Genomic DNA, 6,126 nt, shown 5'->3' on the forward strand with positions numbered 1-6,126 from the left:
TCAATTTGGTTGATTTCATGTGAATTTAGTCAATAGGACTTATGTGAGAAAATTCTAAAATGTGATAGGTCAATGTGTGAGGACCTATTAGTGCATGTGGACAAAGGGGGGACTTGCATGTCAAATTCCCCCTACTAGTAGTGGCCGGCCATGACAAGCATGGTAGACCAAGTTTGATGGCCAAGACATGTCATAGACATGTTTTGTTGGTGCATCATGGGTGGAAAAAAATAAAATAATAGGCATGGAAATTAAATAATGAAAAGGAGTATGATGAATACAAAAAAAAAGTGTGTAGTTGATTCTTTCCCCCCCCCCATTGTCGTGAGCTAAAGAAAAGAGAGGAGAAGATCTTTGTTCATCCTTTTCTCACCTTCATTTAGCCTAAATTAGAAAGAAAAACAAAGAAAAAATTTTCTCATCCTTTGGTTCATCCTTGGCCAAAAATTTTAAGGAGGAAAGAAGAAGAAAGGTGAAGAGATTCGGCCATGCATGTAGCTAGGCTAAGGTATGTTTGATGATGTTCCATGAGATGCATGCATGTTTTAGTTGTTAGCTTGAGTTCTACCTAGCCCATGGTCTAAATCTTGCTATGTGATGGAATTGGCACTTGACCATGGATGCATCATTCTTGGTTGGTGTTTGATGTTGTGGTGATGAGGCATGAGGATGAGTTAAGATTCAGCCTAGGTGGAGGTTGTGTTAATGCCATTGCATGCAAAATATGAAGCTTGTTAATGATGCATGTGATGATGGCTTGATGATTCTTGAACCTCCTTTTTAGCATTTTTGTGTGAGCACATATGTGCATTGGTTGCTAAATGGAGAAGAATCGGCTAGCAAGATGTGTGCTAAGGCCGAATGTAACTTTGCATGTTAATGAGCAATGCATGTGTTAAATTGATGAAAAGGGGGAGGATGCTTTACTAGTGTGTATATGTGTGTATTAAGTGTTGAAATCGACCCCAAAAAATAGACATGCATATTCGGCCAAGGGGAAAGAAATTAGCTAATATGTTGTGTTGATGCATGATTTTTGCATGTATGAGACTTTAATGTCTAATGTATAAATATGGGCTAAGTGCCTTGTGTTCATCTTTTTGATGCCTAAATGATGAAATCAATTTATTTGTTTAATTAAGCTCAAGAGCAAAGGGGAAATAAATCCGATAAAGGGAAGGAAAAAGTGGTTGAATAGCTAGCGGAATCGTTCGACAACACCCGAGGTAAGTTCTTGAGTAAGAGAGCTTAAATTACGATGTGATTAAATCATGCTCTATGTGTGGCTATTGAGCCGAATGTGCAAGGACGATATGTGCCTTGTGTTTGTGTTTCGCAAATGAAAATGAAATATGAATGTGCCATGAATTATTGTTAGATGTGCATGATTAATTGAATGCTGTCCGGGCTAAGTCCCGAAGGCTTTGTGCTAAGTGAATATATCCGGACTAAGATCCGAAGGCATTTGTGCGAGATACAAATTCCGGGTTAAGCCCCGAAGGCCTTTGTGCGAGATACTAAATCCGGGTTAAGTCCCGAAGGCATTCGTGCGAGTTATTAAATCCGGGTTATGTCCCGAAGGCATTGTGTGAGTTACTAAAACCGGGCTATGTCCCGAAGGCATTTGAACGAGGAGCTATATCCGGTTAAATCCCGAAGGTACGTGATTTGGTAATGAATGAGCTTGCTGTAAAATTCCAGCGAATACTCGAAAAACATCCCAATATGGGGATATGTTACGTATGTGTTGAATTTAATCGAGCCCTTACAAATAAATGTTCGCTCAGTTGATAAACGAGCTACCGGCCTTCGGCTAAGTTAGTCTATTGTGTATGTACATAAGGGTTGTTAATGTTGTGAAGCAAGTTTGATATCGGTAAATTGCGTATTATGAAATATTCCGTTTAGCTAAATGTGTGTTATTTTTTGTTTATGCTGGAATTCCTTGCTCAAAACTTACTAAGCATAAATTGCTTACTCGTTACACTGCTCCTCTGTTTTATAGATTTTTGGTTCTCCAGCTATCGGACTCGGGATCTTGAAGTCGAAGTCGCCCACACTATCAAAGGCTCTTTTGGGTACTATTTTGGTTGAATTTTGATATGGCATGTATAGGACTACCCATTGTTGTTTTTCGAGTACTTTATGAAATGTATAAGTGTACAGCCATGCGAAAATGGCTTGTAGAAGTGGAGTATGGCATTAGACCATTCGTGTTTATGAATGTATAGATGGTTTCATGATGTAACTATAGTTGGAATGGAAGTGTTGAGCAAATGATCAGCCTTTGGAATGGCTAAGTATGATCATATGTGGGCATATGTATGACAAGGCCCTAGTTGGTCCATGAAACCCCGAAAATAGGTAAGGTTTACTTTGAAAACAGAGGCTGACAGCAGCAGTGGTGTGGATTGGAAAAATCACAAGAATTCGTAGGAGTGGAATTAAATAGTGAATAAATTATGTAATCGAACCTTGATGAATCTACTTTCATATGAAAGTAACGAAACAATCATATGAACAGTACAGTAAGAGATATTCAGGTTCTTGTGGGACAGGGCCAGAACAGTTTCTGGATTCCCTGTTCCGAATTTGGAAATTCACTATAAATTGACCAGAGATAATTAGGGGTAATACCATATATGTATGGATTCCTCTCTGAGTCTAGTTTCCATAGAAACAAACGGCATCAGTATTGAAGCTCTGTGCAGAGAGATATCCAAGTCGTAATGGGAAAAGGTCAGTGTAGTCGACCCCTGTAACATGGGAGAATTTGACTAATAAACTGTACTAATTGGCCCGACCAAAAATTCTAGAAAAAAATACATAGGTGGGGACATGAGTCAAGTTTCAGGGAAAAATCACAAAACTGATTTTCGAGTTGTGAAACTCAAGATATGATTTTTGAAGTGACTAGTACTCAGACTGGGCAGTGTCTGGAAAAATTTTTCAAAGTTTGTTAACATCTCGTGTCCGACTCCGGTGTCGGTCTCGGGTTCGGGGTGTTACATTAAATTGGTATCAGAGCTATGGTTTAGTCGATTCTAGGACTACCGTAATGTGTTGGGTCTAGCTATACATGCCATTTTATGTGATTACTTGATAGTGTGGTGATTTCTGACAATTGTAAATGTGTTTATAGTAATGGATCCCGATCGTGACCGAGAGGTAGCTGATGATCTTGAGAGTGTAGCGCCTGCTCCCGCACAAGGGACAGTGCCGGCAGACTCTCAACCTAATGCTAGTAATCCGAATGATGAAGCTAGACAAGCATTCTATAGCGTGATGAATGATTGGTTCAACCAATACATTCGAACTAATATGGCTGTTCCACAACCTCCATTCCCGACAAATACTACCCCCGCACCTACAATACCACCGGTAACGGACCAAATAAGGTCAAATAAGCCCCCAGTTGACAGAATCCGAAAACATGGGGCTACTGAATTTAAGGCTATGGATAGCGATGATGCCGAGCAAGCTGAATTTTGGCTGGACAACACTATCCGGGTACTCGATGAGCTATCTTGTACACCTGATGAATGCCTAAAGTGTGCTATCTCCTTGCTACGTGATTCTGCCTACTATTGGTGGAGTACTCTGACTTCTGTTGTGCCCCGAGAGCAAGTAACTTGGGAGTTTTTCCAAACTGAGTTTCGGAAAAAGTATATCAGTCAGAGATTTGTTGATCAAAAACGGAAGGAATTTCTTGAGCTTAAACAAGGCTCCATGTCGGTTACTGATTACGAGCGAAAATTTGTTAGACTTAGCAAATACGCTCGGGAATGTGTTTCGTCCGAAGCTATTATGTGTAAACGCTTCGAGGATAGGCTGAATGAAGATATAAAAATGTTCGTTGGCGTTCTTGAAATACGAGAGTTCGTGGTACTTGTTGAACGAGCTTGTAAAGCCGAAGAGCTTAGAAAAGAAAAGCAAAGAGTTGATGAGGGAACTGGAGAGTTTCGTAAAAGATCCTCGGGAAGGTCTCTTCAACAAACATCGAAGAGATTTCGAGATGATGCGGGCCAGTTTAGAGGCACTTCGGGCCTTTTTAGACGAGATCGTGATCGACCCCCTGTGGGTACACGAGGCACTTCGGTCGCCAGTGTTGGGAATGAACGTCGAGATAGAACGAAATGTCGATATTGCGGTAAATGGCATTCGGGGAGTTGTAGATTCCCTGACCGCTCCTGTTACAAGTGCGGATCAGTTGACCACTTCATTAAAGATTGCCCGAGGTTGTTTGAACAGAATGAAAATCAGAGTGGGAAACCGGGTGCTACCACTGCTCGAGGTAGACCATCTGGAAATACGGGCAACGCTAGTGGTGGTCAGATAGGATCTAGAGATGATATAACCAGATCCGAAGCTCGTGCGCCTGCTAGAGCTTATGCTATACGTGCTCGCGAGGATGCTTCTTTGCCTGATGTTATTACCGGTACATTCACTCTCTTTGATACTAATGTAATTGCTTTGATTGACCCCGGTTCTACTCATTCTTACATATGTGAAACCTTAGCATCCAGTAAGACTTTACCTATTGAGTCTACTGAGTTCGTAATTCGGGTGTCAAATCCCTTGGGTCATTACGTGCTTGTCGACAAAGTGTGTGAGAAATGTCCCCTGGAAATTCGAGGTTCCTGTTTTCCGGCGGACTTGATACTTTTACCGTTTGATGAATTTGATGTTATCCTTGGTTTGGATTGGTTGACCGCGCATGATGCGATTGTGAATTGCAAGAGCAAGACTATTGATTTGAGGTACGCAAATAACGAAGTAGTCCGAATTGAGTCTGCGGACTTGGAGGGGATGCCAGCTGTAATATCAGCAATGTTGGCACAGAAATATGTAAGAAAAGGGTGCGAAGCATACCTTACGTATGTACTTGATGACAAAGAATTAGAAAAGAAACCCGAATCTGTGCCGGTGGTTTGTGAATACCCGGATGTTTTTCCGGAAGAATTACCGGGTTTACCACCTGTTTGGGAGGTAGAGTTTGGTATTGAGCTTGTACCTGGGACTACGCCGATTTTGATAGCTCCGTATCGTATGGCACCAACCGAGTTAAAGGAGTTGAAAGCTCAGTTGCAAGAACTGACGGATAGAGGTTTCGCTCGACCAAGTTTCTCACCTTGGGGTGCACCAGTATTGTTCGTGAAAAAGAAGGACGGAACCATGAGGTTGTGCATTGACTATCGTCAGCTAAATAAAGTGACGATAAAGAACAAATATCCGTTGCCGCGCATCGATGATTTGTTCGACCAACTGAAGGGAGCCTCAGTGTTCTCAAAAATAGATTTGAGATCGGGCTATTATCAGCTGCGAATTCGAGATTCAGATATTCCTAAAACTACCTTCAGAACGAGATATGGTCACTACGAATTCTTAGTGATGCCGTTTGGGCTCACTAATGCCCCTGCAGTATTTATGGATTTGATGAATCGGATCTTCAGACCGTATTTGGATCGGTTCGTAGTTGTGTTCATTGATGACATTTTGGTCTATTCAAGAGATGAGACCGAACATGCTGAGCATCTGAGGCTAGTGCTGCAAATTTTGCGGGATAAGCAGTTATATGCTAAGTTTAGTAAGTGTGAGTTCTGGTTAAGAGAGGTTAGCTTCTTGGGTCATGTGGTATCCGCGTCGGGTATTCGAGTTGACCCGAACAAAATTTCAGCCATGCTTGACTGGAAACCTCCGAGAAATATTACTGAAGTTCGGAGCTTTTTGGGGCTCGCCGGTTATTACCGACGATTTGTGAAAGGTTTCTCGATGATAGCCACACCAATGACGAAGCTACTTCAAAAGGATGTTAAGTTCGAGTGGACGGAGAAATGTCAGAAAAGTTTCGACCAACTGAAAACTCATTTGACTGAAGCTCCAATTTTGGTGCAACCCGAATCAGGTAAAGAGTTTGTCATTTATAGTGACGCATCCCTACTTGGGTTGGGTTGCGTATTGATGCAAGAAGGTCGAGTCGTGGCCTATGCGTCGAGACAATTGAAGCCACACGAGAGGAATTATCCGACCCATGATCTCGAACTAGCTGCCATCGTGTTTGCTTTAAAAATATGGCGGCATTATCTGTTTGGTGAGAAGTGCCATGTATTTTCGGATCACAAAAGT

Source organism: Gossypium hirsutum, chromosome D01 (genome assembly GCF_007990345.1).
Source record: "Gossypium hirsutum isolate 1008001.06 chromosome D01, Gossypium_hirsutum_v2.1, whole genome shotgun sequence".
NCBI lineage: Eukaryota > Viridiplantae > Streptophyta > Magnoliopsida > Malvales > Malvaceae > Gossypium > Gossypium hirsutum.